We start from the raw sequence: 17,040 nt of genomic DNA, 5'->3' as shown, positions 1-17,040 counted from the left end.
GGAGTTTTCAGTGATGAAAGGTGCTGGATGATCTAAAGAAATTATACAACACATTAGCCCTAAGCAGAACCTGAGGGAGGCAGAGTCAGGGAGAGGAAACCTCCATACCGATGATGCAGCTTTCAGCTACCAACTGTGTAGGAGCTGGGCCCAGAAAAAGACTTTGTGGGCCGGTTGGGGGAGGAGGCGGAGAAATAGTAAAACAGAACTGTCCCTCCAGAATCCTATCCTCTAATGACAAACTTGATCAGCATGAGGGAGAGGAAACCTCTGGATTGAACAGGAAATGTATAAAGTAGACTGGATTAAAATTTAATAACCAAGAATGACCAGAAAGTTAGGAAATCCGCCCAAGAATTCATTAAAAACACAGGACAGGGCAATTCCACGGAATACAAGTGAAAGCAAATCATTTATACCCTACTGAGTTCAAACTCCTCAATCAGCTAGCTACACATCAGTAAGTAATTTGACCTGCAAATTATCCAAACTGAGTAAGACTGCAAAAATATTAAAACCAAAGCACATGAGTTGGCACGAAAGAATCTCAATGCAGTAAGGGAGTCCATTGAGAAGCTAAGAGCATGGGTTTTGGTGTTAGACCAAATTGAGTTGTAATCCCAGTTCTCCACTTATCAGCTGAATGACCCTGGGCAAGTTTCTTAGACTCACTAAGCTGTGGTTTGCTGATCTGAAATTGGAAATTATCTATAAGTTTGTTGTAAAAATTAAATGAAATAACAAATGTAATGTGTAATGTGCAGCTCGTGGTAAACACTGAAATAGTAGCTACTATGATTTATTTACTATTATTTGTAAATCTAAAATAAAGTTATAGGTCTTTTTTATTTTCAAACTACATTATGCAGCATTTCATCCTTCAGTGGCTGGCACTGCACAAAAGCCAGCATAAAAACACAGAAATGAGGTCATTAGTAGAGAATTGGACCTTTTATAAATTAACAAGAGATAATTTCCCAAATTGAATTTTATTGGCAAAATAGCTCATCCCTCACCCCCTTTCCAAATACATCAAATATTACATTCTGCAGTTTGGGGAGGGGCTTCAGTTGTACATCTTGTGTATTTATTTATTTATTAATTTAGGACTGTCCATGTTTGTCTACAATGACATAAAATAAACAACCTGCTTATTAGTTTTCCCATAAGCTTCTGAGAATTGCACCCCCCTTTTTGATTTGCCCAATTGTCAGTACTTTTCCTTTTCTCCTTTCTGGCCCATTATCTGCTTAGTAATGGATCTCTTTAACCCAAAAAGCAGGTTTGTGTGTTCCCCGTTCCAAAGAGGCAAGCTGACCAACCAGAATTCACCAACATCTGGCACCCAAGGGCTGCACTCTGGCTCCATCCTCTATTGATGTGAGGGGATTTTTGTTTGGTTTGGTTTGGTTTGGTTTTCTTAAAAAACGTAGTTTCAAACATAAGATTTCCCTTCAGCTGATGGTTTTGCATATTGTGCTGGCTCAGGGTTTACAGAGAAAGACATAAATGATTTCCTAAAATACATTCTTTAGAACAAAGATTATAGCTGTCCTTGCCTACAGACTGGATCTGGCATACTTCACAGCTCTGAAATGCTCACAGGGTTCTAGCCCTGCAGGAGTCACCAGAGATGCAGGGCTGCCCCTTCTAAATGTTCTGACAAGGGTAGTGAGGGCTGAAATTCAGTCTGTGTGCACCTCTCCATGCCTTTACCCTTGCAAGGCTGTGTCTGCCCAGAGGGGGTAGCTTTAAAGGGCTGAATAGGGGTGACCTTGATAATTGTACTAAATTATGTATAAAATTACAGACTGCTGAGTATGAAGATGTGTTCAGTGACCCTCCTGTGACCCTTGAAGGAAGAAGTAGAAGTACAGAGATAAGCAGGATTTTGAAGATGCAGCATAACAGGTGGGAGAAAAATCTGGAAAAAAGGCTTCCAAGAAAGAGCTGCATATGGCTCTGTGAAGCATCCCACCCTGTGCCATCAAATAAACCAAGCCTTTAAAAATAATTTTTCACAATATCTATTAAAAATCTGACATATATGAAAATGTTTCTGGTATCATTAGGATATTGTATATCTTTTTGATAGAGTATGGCACTTGCCACAGTGACAATCTTTATTTCTGAGTCAACATAATTGGTCACTCAGTCCTCTGAAGTTCTCAACATGGAGAAAACAGAGAAAGCAGAGTTGTTCATTATTAATACTTTAGTTTAACCAGCATAGGAAAAGGATGATGTTGACAAATGTAGATAAATGTTGTTTCTTAAGAAAGATATATTTACAGAAGAGATGAATTCGTAGAGCAAAATGGCAACGTTTACAGATGAGAAAATAAGGAAGACTGAGTGACTTATTTATCTAGAAGAATTTCGACTTGAAGAGTGATTTGAATAAAAGTATGAATTTCTATGTCATAGACAACATGTATGAGAGAAAAATGTAGTAAAGAAGTATTTCCTTAGGAAAAAAAGTAGAAAAGAAATTTTGAAACAAGTCATTTGTATTTATGCACTTAAATTTCAATGCATAGGATACAGTAAATAAAGAAATATAAACTGCTATCTTTAAGAAAGCAAAAATATGGTCTTCATTCTAATGATGATATTATAATTAGAAGAAATTTCTCATTGAATACCACTTCCTCTGATATAGGAGGTCCGGCATAGGTAAACTCTCTGAAGTTAGCTATTCAGTCTTTCTCATATTTGTATTTTCCTTGTGTTTTACAACAGTAAATATATGTTTCATATTTATTGGAGAAAAATTAGATCCATGATGCAGAAGGTAGTGCAGAGAGTGATAAATAGCCCTTGGAAGAAGATAAAGGACAAAGAAGCACAAACAAGTTACATTATCATTCTTGGGGGTATCAGTGCAGCAGATTGCATTTTCTGAAAATGGTCACAGAAATATGTCCAGTTTCATGTGATCTTTCTCACATGCTCTTCCAGAACCTTACAATCCTCTCAGCAAAGAATTGGATTCTACCTCCCTTCCCCTTCTAATTGAGTGACTCTTCGTAGTTGTTTTAATGATAAAATGTAGCAGAAGTGATCCTGAGTGATTTCCAAGGCTAAGTTATGAAAAGTAATATAGCTTTCACCTGGCTCTTTCTCTTGGATGTTCACCATTGGAGCCCAGCCACCATATTGTGAGGAAGCCCAGACCACATGGAGAGGTCACATGCAAATATTCCAGGCAACAGCCACAACTAAAGTCTTATACAATGACTAGTATCAACCACTAGACATGTGAGTGAGAAATAAGCCTTAGGATGATTATATTACCCATCCTTCAAACTGCCCAAGATGTTGACAAATGGAGCAGAGGTAAGGTACTGTCAGACTCCTACACAATTTGCAGATTTGTGAGCTAAATAACCCATTATGTTTTAAGAGAGTTTGTTACACAGCAATAAGACACTCAGAAGAAGTATTTGGCTAAGCAGGAGAGTAATGATACTTCCTAATATAGATTATAATACTCGAACTGTTTAAAAACAGTGTGTAGGATACAGGAAACTTGTATTTTGGATAAGCCATTGTTTTAGCACAATGCTTACCTCATAGTAGGGATGGAAACAACTTAATTTAATTTACTTGGAAACCACATTCTGATAAAGCAAGGCACCTGAACTTTCTGTGCTATACTCTCAACTAGAAGATTAAAGAGTCAGCGTGAGTAAAGGAGGTATGTTTTATCTTAGCATGCAACGGCATTGTTTCTCCTTTCTTTTGGTGGTAGCACCCTACTGTTCTTTATATGCAATTAACGAATTTCTATACCATGTACTTTGAGTTGGGCTGTCACTAATGGTGCTTTAACCCCTGGCCACATGGGTAAGGTGATGATTCAGTCTAGCTAAGAAGAGTGCTGCATCACCCCATAGTACAAAAATTGGCTCAAGGATGGGCAAGTCACCTAGGCAGAACTAACCAATATCTTCTCTGACTTGGAAAAAGAGGGTCAGTCTCTCTCTCTCTCTGTCTCTCTCTGTCTCTCTCATCTTAAGGTATAAGAGTACCAGGAGCCATCTTCCATGCCACCTGAGAAAGCCTGATTGAAAATGGAGCCTGGGTAGGGGAGTGGAGCCAGCCCATGAAAAGAGAGAATGAGCCCTTGATGCTGACATCAGAGCCAACCATGCCTGATACTAACCTCACCCCTCTTCTTTCCAGTTAGGGAGCTAAATATTTCCTTTGTTTGCTAAGATTTTTGTTACTTGTCATGAACAAGTCCTAATTTGTATTGATGGTGACTGTTCAACCAACATGAATCACTTTGAGAAGTACTCGTGATAGACACATGAAGAGACTTTACCATGATATTTTCTTAAAGGTCAAAATACTGAGAAAAATACTGGGTAAACTTACATTGTTCAAATCAAACTGTAGCAATAGTTTCATAGCCAGCATTTATTTAGAGAAACATAATTCAATAATGCTAGAAAATTCTAAATCAAATAAATTCTAACTATAAAATCACAAATACAAATAATCTCAGTATTAGAGAAATGGAGAAGTATCCCCCCCAAAATCTGATTCTGTTCCCTGATAATACATTAGTTACCATCTGTTTTGCTACAACACAATGGTTTCATTTCCCCTAAACTCTTAGCTATCAAAAATTGTACTGCAAAAATAATTGTTTTAGAGAAAATAGAAGAGGTTAGGCCCTAGACAGTGAAAGATTCATCATAACAAACTTTTTTCCTTGCAGATATTTCTATGATAAATGGATTATCTAGCTAGAAGTATATTTTGTACTAAAAGCTAAAATAATAAATTGGTTGATCAAAAATGACGAAACAAACCCAAACACTGAGAAAATCCAAAAGAGCGTTAACCAATATGAAAGTATTTCTAGATCACTAAAATATATTTCAACATAGGTCTCAACTGTAAATAATATAATGAAGTATTAACTGAGAAGTGGCCAAAGTAGCTAGATTTTTGATTGAACAAAGCAATAGGTTCTTTCCTATGTGAATACTGTATCATCTGCAAAGGATAATGCAAACCATCTTTCCTAAACAATTAGTTATGTTCATTGAGTTACAAAATAGAGGAAAGCTCTTAAAAATGGACATTTGTTTGCCTGATTCATTATGGCTATCTCTGACACAGTGGGACTTCAAATGATAGCAATAAAAGATGGAGTAAGAGGCATGTACACACACACAAAAAATGCATTCCAAAAAAGTTGTATGAACAACTAAGGATTGCCTCAAGAAAATATAAAACCAGAAGTAGAGAGACTTTCAAAAATGCCCATGCTAATAATAATAGTGCAATGCTAACAATAATAGAAAGGGCCTTTTTACATATATCTGGGGCAAGAAGAAAAAGAAGGAATTGGTCTGCCTCATGCAATAGACAATGTAAAGTTAATGAATGAGAGAAAATGAATGCACTTCTATTTTACTCCTATTTTCCATCAAAGAGAATGACTTTTAAACTGAGAAAGGTAGAACAAACATGGTTGAAGGAACTGAAACCTAAGATAGGTGAATAGATAGCCAAGTGCCAAGATGCTGTAAAAAGGAGTTCCAGTCTCTCAGCCTAGAAAGACACAATTAGGAGGCTGAGGCACTTTGAGCAGAGGATTGCTTAAGTGGAGGAGTTACAGATCAGCCTGGGCAACAGAGTGAGACCCTGTCTCCACAAAAAACAAAAACAAAAACAAAATTAGCTGGATGTGGTGGCACATGCCTACAGTCTTAGCTACTCAGGAGGTTGAGGCAGGAGAATTGCTGGAGCCCAAGAGCTTGAGGTTACAGTGAGCTGTGATTGCGCCACTGCACTTTCGCCTGCATGACAGAGCGAGACCCTGTCTCAAAACAAATAGATAAAATAAAATAAAATAAAATAAAATAAAATAAAACATTTAGAAAAGAAAGCAATGATCTTTAGGAGTCAGCAGAGGTTCATCATGAATAAGCTATGCACCACTAATGGAATTTCTGTTAGCACATAAATATTGTAGAAAAAGGACAACCGTATATTTCAGTTCTTTCATTTCCTAATTGTGTGACTGTGTGCACAAATCCAACAGACCAACTTGTAGTAGATGGCCACATAATGTGAAAACTTTGAAAAAACTTGTATAAAACAATTAAAAGCCTCATGGAGGATTAAAGGAATAGAAGATGATGAATTCAAAGAATAGATTCTGGAGCTAGACTGCCTGGTTTTGCCATTTACTGCGTGACTTTGGGCAAATCACCTAATTTATCTGTACCTTTTAATATAAAAATGAAAAAATAATAGAATCTATATCATGGGTTTGCTGGGAAGATTAGATGAATCTTCCTATAAAGAACTTAGAATAGTGTCTGGAACAAAGTTAGGAGAATAAATGTTAACTTTTATTATCGCCGTTAACATGTCTCAAATTAGGACAAAGTGGAGACACAAATTTTAGGAAACTACAAATATGTATACAGATGTTCCTCGATTTATTATGCAGTCCTGATAAACTCATCATTAATTTAAGATATCCTAAATCAACTTACAATGGGCTTATCTGAACCATCATAGGCTTAGGAGCGTACTGAATGCATATTGCTTTTACACCATCTGAACGTTGAAAAATCGTAAGTTAAACCATCTGTATTTGTGTGGATTGAATGAACACAAATAAATAAGTAGTACTGATTGATGAATTACTATCAGCAATATTCATTCATTTATTTAAATAAATTTTAACTGAGTACATAGCGTGTACCAAGCCCTGAAGTGGGCACTAGGGACACAGAGATGGAAAGATAAAAGATCTCAGTATAATGACAAAGAGGCCCTCCTCCTTTGAATGTTTTTATCACTGACTTACATGCAATGTATGGCACACTTTGAGTACTCCAGATAGAACAAAGCTAGAAGGAAATACAAATATGTGGGATGGTAAGTCAAAAGAGAAAAATATTTTGACAAATGAAACAAATGACCTAAATTAAAATGATACAATTTAAGAGCTCAACCTAAATACTATTTATATTTACAAGTATAATTTTATTTTAGAATAATATATACTTATGTTGACAGATCAGAAATTGAAAAAGCAAAAATAAAAAATGAAATATCATCTTTAATCCTACTATAACCATATAGTCTTTATATCATATGTATAGGCCTGAATATCTTCATAATACATACACATACGTATACATGCTTCATGTACAATTAGTACATATGCATGTGAATATATTTTTAAATGAAATTGAATTATGATGTTAATCTGTTTTGTAACATGCTTAATCCAAAAATGAATATAGTTTCATGTCATTAAATTTCCATCAACATAGCATTTAGTACTACCTAGCATAAATTCCATTATAGTCTCACAAACAGCTTATGTATGACAGAGACTGACTGAGACTGACTGCTGCATAATACATCCATTTCCTTTTCTTCCTGGGCACACAGCTAGACTACATTTCTTTGCAGCTAGAGGCAGCTCTGTGACGAAGTTATAGTCATTGGAAAATGAATGAAAGAGATGGGAGTGTCCCATGTGTGATTTTCCATGCACTTTCCTCTCTCACCTTGGAGTAATTTGGAAAATCTCAAGTTCAAAATGATAAAGCTACGAGATTGAAAGATCCTGAGACCTGAATCATCAGTTAGAGAAGGGACCTTACATGAATAAGAAATAAAATTTTTTCATCTTCCCATCATTGCATATTTTTTGGTTGTTTATTACAGCAACTGGTGTTACTTTAAGTAATACAGAATTAGTGTACCACTATTTCACTTTTCATATTCAAAAATTAGACATTATACCTTTTAAAATGTTACCAACTTATAACAGCTGTTAAATTGTTTCTTCCATTTGAATTCTTTACATTAGAAAGATGAACTAGGGATGGGTGGCATGTCATAATTGGCTAACGGTTTCAATGTGACAAAAGACCCAAGGGATTTAGTTAATTAATAGTGAAACATAAACCAAAAACATAATCAACATGCAAGTGGCATGTGATACTGGTTCTTAGAACAGGGGACAAAATAGCCTCATGAAGTTGTCCAGTGGTCAGACCAGACCTGGACTTCAGTTCTGGACAGCACCCCTCAGAAGTGAGATGAGTGAACCACAGCTCTCAGTGAAAAGGACTGGGATATTTCTTCTGAAATATAGATACCAAAAAGAGGTGGGGCTGACATGACAATAACATTAATGAGGATGACACAAATAGGCACTTCTTTTGGGGTGGGTATACTAATAATTACTCCATCATGAAAACCAGCTAAGTTACTTTTATTTGGGACATTATTATTTAAAACTGAAGAAAAACAGAAAGCACAGCTTATTGAACAGATCTTATCACTCTCTAAATGTTTGCAGTTTGCATGGGTCCCCCTATCCAATATATCACAACACACACCAAAAAATGCATGTACACACACGTGCAAACACACACACAATCACACCTATTAGCATTTATTGGAAGAAGTTTACATTTTAAGGGCAAAGGCTAATAATAAAAGCTAATTTTATTAAGTGCTTAGTGTATGTCAGGCCCCATTCTAATTGCTTCATATGTATGAAATGATTCACAGCAATTCCCCACAATTCTTCAAGGTGCATTCCATTATTATCTCTATTGCATAGATGAGAAAACAAGCCCAAAGAGAGGTAAGTAATCTGCGTGGCATCACACAGCTAGTGGGTGGTACAGCTGGGATTTAAACCAAGCAGTCTGGCACCAGAGACCATGTAGTTAAATCACAACTTTAAGACTGAGAATTGAAAGCATAGAGGTAAACTAACAAAAGAAATAATAAATTTTCAGGGAAAAAAATTGGGGGAAAATTGCTAATGAGATCTCAAATTTTGCAAAGTGAATTTTCATATTAAGTATTTCAATAGGTATATTGACTTACTTGTAGGAATGGATTTTTTAAAATAAAACATGCACATTTATTTATCTTTAATTAAAGCAATATGCTATAAGTCTAGAAGCTAGGAATATTTTCCTAATACTTGGACTTTTTTTTTCAACTATGCAACAAATAAATACATTGTAATGACAAGATTACTTTTTCATCTGTAATATGGGGTTATGTGTGTTTACTTTCCTCATTTAATGTTAGAAAATTATGTGGTTTTATTTTCAGTCTTCAAATTAAATCTATTAAATTAGCCTGTCACTTAAGTAAAATAAAAGTCTGTGCCCATATATTCTTTATCTGCTGTGGCATCTTTCATTCAATTATTTATCTCAGAAGCATTGCCTTGTGGTTGCAGTGCGGAACAACTTTTGAATCCTGATATTGGTACTGACAGTCTGACAGTGCCCCTGCTGCCAACCTCCAATCTCTACTCCTTCCTATATCCAAAGTGAAAATAATTTCTTCAAATCTCTCGCTCCCTTTCAATTTTTCCCAGGCATCAACTTACATATATTCTATTGTTTCCTTTACCCAAATGTCTAATATTGGTTTAAGGTTCTAGCTAAGAACCACATTCCCCCAGTCTTTCTCTCTGTGCATTCTTACTTATGCTCCTGTGTATCCATGCCATGGCTCTTTCTTCTTTATAAAAATTCAAATCAAAATGTACCTTTCTGGAAAGGCTTACTTTTATAATTCCTGTTAGCCATTGTATTAGTCTGTTCTCATGCTACTAATAAAGACATATCCAAGACTGGGTAATTTATAAAGGAAAGAGGTTTAATGAACTCACAGCTCAGCATGGCTGGGGAGGCTTCACAATCACAGTGGAAGGCAAAGGAGAAGCAAAGTGCCTTTGCTTATATGGCGGCAGGCTAGAGGGCTTTTGCAGGGCGACTCGCATTTCTAAAACCATCAGATCTCGTGAGACTTGTTCATTATCAGGAGGACGGTATGCAGGAAACTGCCCCCATGATTTAATTATCTCCACCTGGCCCCGCTCCTTGACACATGGGGATTATTACAATTCAAGGTGAGATTTGGGTGTGGACACAGCCATACCCTATCAGCCATGACCCTGTCTTTACTTTGTATTGCCTCAACGTGGACTAGGTATTTTTGTTTATATTGTTCAAGTTTTATTGTCACAATGTCATTGTGATGATGATTGTGGATGGACCAAAGAGACTCAAATGTTGGTGACTGGTCCACCTCTTTCAAGTAAGACTCAATAAAACCCAGAGACAAATATAGAGTGAGGTGGAAATGGGATACAAATTCCACAATATTTCAGAGCAACACATGTCATTGAAGTTGGAATTAATTTGTGTTGTCATGGAACTCGGAAATTATCATATTCTCCCTCTGGTATAATTAGATTATAAATAATTATTTATCTTCACAGAGATTTCCACATGGTAGTTGCTCATTAAATAAGTTAATATTTTAATTGTTTTATGATAAACACTTAAAATAAAAAATCTATTATGTTGTAGTTACATATTTTTAAGAAAATAGTGGTTTCTGATGTGGGTCCTAATAACAGGAGGTTTCTATGAATGTAACCAATGTTTATAATCATCTGGGCCAATAAGTACATAATAATACTATATGATATAATCAGTTACAAAAATAATACTACAAACCAAGAACTAGAGGAATCTTAATTGACCATTTCCTTAATAAGCCCTTCGTTGCATGTGAATCAAGTATTTACAAATAAAAGCATGCATTTGTTGTCTTTTGCAGCAACACGGACGGAGATAGATAAGGGAACTGACAGGAATGGAAAACCAAATGCCGCATGTTCTAGCTTATAAGTGGGAGCTAAACATTGAGTACATAGGGACACAAAGAAGAAATGACAGACACTGAGGCCTACTTGATGGTGGACAGTGGGAAGGAGGGTAAGGACTGAAAAACTACCTGTCAGGTACTATGCGTATTATGTGGGTAATGAAATAATCTGTACACCAAACCCCTGTGACATGCATTTTACCCATATAACAAACCTGCATGTATACCCCTGAACCTAAAATAAAAATAAAAGTTAAAACAACAACAACAAAAAGATGCATCTGAAATTAGATCAAGAAAATGTGGTATGTATATATATACAATGAAATACTATTCAGACCTAAAAAACAAAGGAGATCCTGTCATTTGTGACAACGTGGATACACCTGGAGGACGTTATGTTAAGTGATATAACCCAGGCATTGAAAGGTAAATATCACATGATCTCACTTATATGCAGAATCTAAAAAAATTTTAACTCATAGAAGCAGAGAATAGAATGGTGGCTACCTGGGGCTAGGGTTAGGAAGCTTGGGATTGGGAGAGATTGGGCAAAGGGTACAAAATTTCAGTTAAACAGGAGGGATAAGTTCAAGAGATCTACTTTATATCCTGGTGACTACAGTTAACAACAACATACTATGTATTTGAAAATTGCTAAAAGAGTAGATTTTAAGTGTTCTCACCACAAAAAATAAACATATGAAGTGATGTATATGTTAATTAGCCTGATGTAGCTATTCCACAGTGTATGCATATTTCATAACATCATGTTGTACACCATAAATATATACAATTTTAATTTTTCAACTGAAGTATTTTTAAAAACAAAAACCATGCATTAGTTTTGCTTTTATTTTTACACAGGATAAGTAATTATTTAAATGTATACTTTTCTAAAATATAAATGAACATTTTAGAAAATAAAAATGATTTAGCTTATATTTTAATTCTGGACTTCTTAGAGTGACACATCTTTTTAAACACTATATTAGTTTTTCCTTAATAATTCCTTCTCATATCTTTCAAAATTATATTTGTAAAATATTCATGATTCAAATTAACTGTTTACCTGTACTCCAAAATCACAGTTTTGATCCCTAATTCCAGCCTGCTGCTATAGAGTTTACAAATTAAGAACCAGAAGTTCTGATGACTGTAAGTCATTTTATATGAAAGCAGCAGTGTGAACAAATTATTATTTCTTCTCTAATTTTTAAATATTTTATGAGATTTGCATTAAATATAGAGAGACTATTTTAGAAGATTATACTGGTTATTTAAGTACCTGAAAAAAAACAAAAAAAAATTACATTTTATTTCTACTAAGTGTTTGAATAGAGATACCTAATATATGTAAGATAGAATACACACACACACACACACACACACACACACAAATCTCTTCTTCAGCCCCCTCTCTTCTTCTAGTAGTAGGTCTCTTATAAAATAATGACCAAATGTCAACACATAAGGATACTAACTTCATGACAATCCTTCAGGGAATATACTATTATTGTCACTCCTGGATGTTGGTATTATTTTTGTAATTATAAAAGTGAGGAAATCAAGCCCTATTATTAACATCTTAAAGATGATATATGATCAGTCACAATTAGAAACAACAGCTGTTTTTCTTTAGTTATTTCCTTAGTAGAGAAAAGAAAACACCTAAACTTCTTTTGATTAATGAAGACTGCAGTTATTACATAAAAGGCTGTGGAAGATTTTCTAGGGAGATTTTGAAGATAGGGGAACATTATTTGGTTTAAGTATCATTCTCCAGTCCAGGTATCTGGGAAGGCCTTTCTGTTCCAGTTGCTCTTTTTTTTCAAGCACAACTTGATGTTCCCTGAGAGACTCTAATTCAACTATTTTTAAATATAGATGTCTATACTATACGTGTAAAATTTTGGGTACCTGGTATCAATCAAAGATATGGTTAAGCTGTTTATACTTGAGAATTACCAATTTGGAAAATGTCTTCAAGTATCTTCAAAGAAATGAACTCTAGATTCATATGAAAGAATAATTGGATACGAATAGAATGTATCTTGTTAGAGTTAACCAAAATGTGGACATTTTACAGCAAACTGTTGCCCAGGAAAGACCACTTAATGCATTTAGGCAAGTAACAAAATTATGATCCCTCTTTGGTGCCCAGAGCAGTGTAAGGATAAATAGAAGATTCTCAATGGCTACTTTAGATTGATGAATGCCAATATTCAGTTACCCATGGTGATAGCTTTTGAGAAGCTGGTGTGAGGAACGATATGTTGGAGAGTTTGGCACAAAATATGAACAATTAAAAGCGCTTTGAACCTTTTTTCCTTATCAAAAGAACCACCTGACCTGAGAGGAATTAACAGAAAGGGGAAAAGTGTTCAAGTATGTTTTCTCCAGGACTGAGTAAGTTTAAACCTCTTGGAGTTAGAGCAAGAAAAGGCAATGGATAAAGAAAGAATCATTAAATATTTCATTTTTGAAGATGTACATGATATCTCTACATCTGTGAGAAACATGTAATTGACACATCTGGCTCTTTGATTGCAAGTGTAGGAGAGGTTTAAGTTTTAGAATAGGTGGCATCTGATGAGAAAAAAGCCAACTTAGAGGTGGTAAATAGTTTAATTCCACCCAATTACAAAGAAAAGAGGAAGGAGAATGGGAGTGATGAAGGAATCCATCCATCATGCACAACACAAATAAAGGCCTGTCACTCATTTTCCTAATGTTGAAAAAAGAACTATTTAGTAATTTTTGACACCAAGGAAACCATTTGTAGTAGCCTTCTTCACTTTTCAACTCATTCTTAAATTTAAAAGACAGAAAAAACCCCATTTAATTGTTTCTATTATGTCAGTTCATCATTTATGAATCCATGTCAGTGTCTTAGTTTTTTCAGTGAAATAGCTAATTCATATCATATTTGTAGTCACCACTTCATAGTGAATCACTGCTGTTTGATTTAGCCTGTCATCTGACACAGAACATCTCAAAACCATTTGCATCACTCTTCTTGCTCTGATCTGCACATACGGTCATAATTAAGAATGTGATACCTTATATTTATTTCAAATACTCAGTGAATTTAGAATATAATAGCGAAAACAGCATAACTCATGTCACAAGAAAAAATTTGTGTTAAACCACATGAACTAAGTTACAACTATTAATTATGTATAGATAAAACACCAATGATTGTGGATCAGAGCATAAGTACAAAATATACTTTGTATGAAAACAAATTTACAATTGATATATTTATAACTATCTTATACAGAATGTTCAAAATATGAACTAAATGCATACTGTAGCGTATTTGAGTTTTATATCAAAATTTTCCTTTTCAAAACAGAATACCCGGGAGAAGCTTCCTTTCCCTAAATATACCTGCAATTTTCAAGTCCTTTTAATTCACGCCTTTAAATGAAAGGGTTGAGTATACAAGGTCAGTGAAATTGTTATTTATGGTTGAAATGTTTTTGCTACATCTATTTTAAGAAGGGTCATTTTTCATTTCATTTATAAATTGGTTTAAACTGTTTAGCTGACTATACAAAATTACTCAATGTGCAACTAGCAGTTTACTCCATTTACAAGCCTAGGTAGCCTACGAATTATTTAAGATTTTACAATTAAGATGATTAAGTTAAAATTATATAATTTGTTCTTATGTTTATAGTAATCGTCATTTTTAAAATTATTTTACTATTACTATAAAATATTTTCCTCTTACATGTGTTTCTTACCTCTTTATTTGTTTTGGTTTGTTTCTGAGGAAAAACTATAATGTCAATATTTAAATTGCTCACTAATAGACAGACCTTTGCACATCAATGCCAATACTTCATGTTAAGATGACCTGTAGTTATGGAGATCCTTGTTTTGTAACTGAAACAAATATCTTCAAAGAATATCACTGCTTACTGCTTCATTTTCCCTAGGAAATGCATCACCCAACTTAGTTGGTATTTAAAAAATTATTATTATTTTCCCTTTTGAAGTTCTACTGAATTCAAAATGAATCAAAACTACTTAACGGTGAATATTTTTAGATATTCAAATGCACATTTTCTATCCTGGTCAATATTAGCAACTCTTCTCTAAACTAAGAAAGCACGTCAGCCTTGTCATGCAGACCAGCATAAACTGCAGATTTGTGAGCATCTAACCGCAGGAAGAACGCATTGCTGAAGCTAAACTAGACTATTAAGAAGACTTTCAGTGCTGGCCAGTGTTCTATTCCAGGAGTTAGAGAATTAACATACAATATATTTATTTCAAAATTTTAAAAGAAGACATTAACAACTAAGCAAGATTTATTAATTCTGTTTGGAAATTGCAAGAATCCTGGAAGTGAAAGTTCCTATATTTGTGATTTTTTGAACTGCACACTCGGTGGAATGACTTCCACTACTGACCCTTTTCTAAGTCAAAGGGGATTTCAAAGTGTAACTATTTACAAGTTAAAATGAGAAGGAAGTAAGTCTCTAAAAAATAAAAGTTTATCGTAAGACTGAGGAAAATAGTCAAAACAATGACTACTGAGAAAATATTATGATTATTATATTGTTATTATTTTTGCTCAAGGTCTCTAGGCATTTGAAGACGAAAGATTAAACAAAAACAAACATTTCATTTGTAGGTAGACTCAAAAAAATAACTGAGTAACCTTGACCTCCATCAGCACACAAAATCCTACATAGCCAATGACAGACTTCGTTGTTTAAAGACTACTTGGGAATGATTAAGAAAAAGATGATGTAATCTAATATGTGATAAAGAGAGATATAATATTCTCTACTGGAAGGCATTCCTATCATGTCATATCAAAGTCTAGCAAAACGTTGAAAGTTAGAAATGTTATCAAGCATTAGCAGGCATTTAAAGAACGTCTCTTGAATATTTCTAGCATAAAAAAGTATTTCATGTGATGTAAATGAATGGTAATTTTCTGACTTTAAAAGAGAGCTGTGCCAGTACATTTCAGTGTTCTGGACCCAATTCTGCAAACATGGAGACGCTTTCAATTTGCTCTGCCTGCCTTCCCGCCTTAGATGGCTGCGATTGCAGCGAAATTAATCCATTTAAAAATCTGCGGCTTAAACTTAAGGATTTTCAGTTTTTTCCCCCTTCTCTCTTTTTTTTTCTTAGAATATCAATAAGTTCCAATTGAAGAGCGGATTCTTTTGCAATTCAGGCATGTGCCGGCGATAACGGGCGAGTTGGCATGAAGAGAGGCAGAGATGGATTAATTATGCAGAGAACATGGAAATTCTGCTTATCATCGGCTAGCAAAGGAGCCCGGCTCACATAATCAGCAAACGAAGGGAGAGGAAAAAATAACAATGCAATGGCACCTTCCAGCCCATCATCAGGATTTTTTCTACCCCCTTGTAATTAAAAAATAACATACACTTATAGCCCTATCTCCTGTGCAGGCAAGGAGTGGATGTCCACAAAATAATTGCACTGGGATATTAGAGCTGGCGACACGGGCTGTCCATTCCAGCTTGCTCTCCTGCTCACCCTCTCTTTCTCTTTTGGCCTCTCAGGCACTTTGCTTCTGAACCTAGTCCAAATCAGAGGGATGTCTCAGGTGACATTCTAGCTCGGTTTCCAAAAATCCCAAATTGGTACCTTATCATGATCCAAGCAAACATACATACATATATGATAAATATTTGGAGGGCTGACTCTAGGGGAGGCTTTGGAACTGATCACCTGTGGACTATCTGGTCAGTTTCATTTTTGATGAAACATGTCCAAATAGCCTTCATTTTGCAAAATGGCTGGATTAAAATGGTGGCTGTGCAGCGGCTGTGCTATCTTCTCAAATCATTTAACTTACCTACAAGTTTTTGTTTCTATTCCCTTTGACAACTCATTTTATAAATGTAAGTTAATGATTGCAATGTTTGCACCTCAAAATCAGAATTCGCAATTCTGTATTGTCATTGTAAAATCTGACAGCTCAATGCCTCGTATTTCTCTAAATGCCAAAAGACTACAATGAACCAAGTTTATTGCTTTAAAGAAAATCAAATTGAATCTTACATTTGTATTCATGTGATTTCTAATTCTGAAAATTAAAATGTAAACACATAAATAATGATGCTCCTGACTGGATGCCATGGAAGTCGGTTTTGCTGTTTTAATTGTCACTCAAATAATTTGACCTAATTACAGACATAAGCCCGAAGAAGCTCTCTGGCCATGAGAGAGGCCATTTCTTACTGAAGAGTTATTGGTGAGCTAGAGAAACAGAAAGATAAATATAAACCTGGAAAGACAAAAATTATACAACACATGAAGGAAAGATGTTGTTCCAAAGTGCAG

At 34.9% G+C, this 17,040-nt stretch overlaps 1 long non-coding RNA gene across 1 annotated transcript in view; it reads left to right on the top strand.

Moving 5' to 3' along the window:
• Positions 1-16,813, top strand: part of LOC134761871 (uncharacterized) — a 47,797-nt gene extending 30,984 nt beyond the window's left edge. The window contains exon 3 of the long non-coding RNA XR_010141027.1: positions 15,856-16,813. This is a non-coding gene — a long non-coding RNA (uncharacterized LOC134761871). The remainder of the gene's footprint in view (positions 1-15,855) is intronic.
• The last annotated feature ends 227 nt before the right edge of the window (positions 16,814-17,040 follow it).

Source organism: Pongo abelii, chromosome 7, assembly GCF_028885655.2.
Source record: "Pongo abelii isolate AG06213 chromosome 7, NHGRI_mPonAbe1-v2.0_pri, whole genome shotgun sequence".
Classification (NCBI taxonomy): domain Eukaryota; kingdom Metazoa; phylum Chordata; class Mammalia; order Primates; family Hominidae; genus Pongo; species Pongo abelii.
This window is presented reverse-complemented; position numbering and strand designations above follow the sequence as displayed.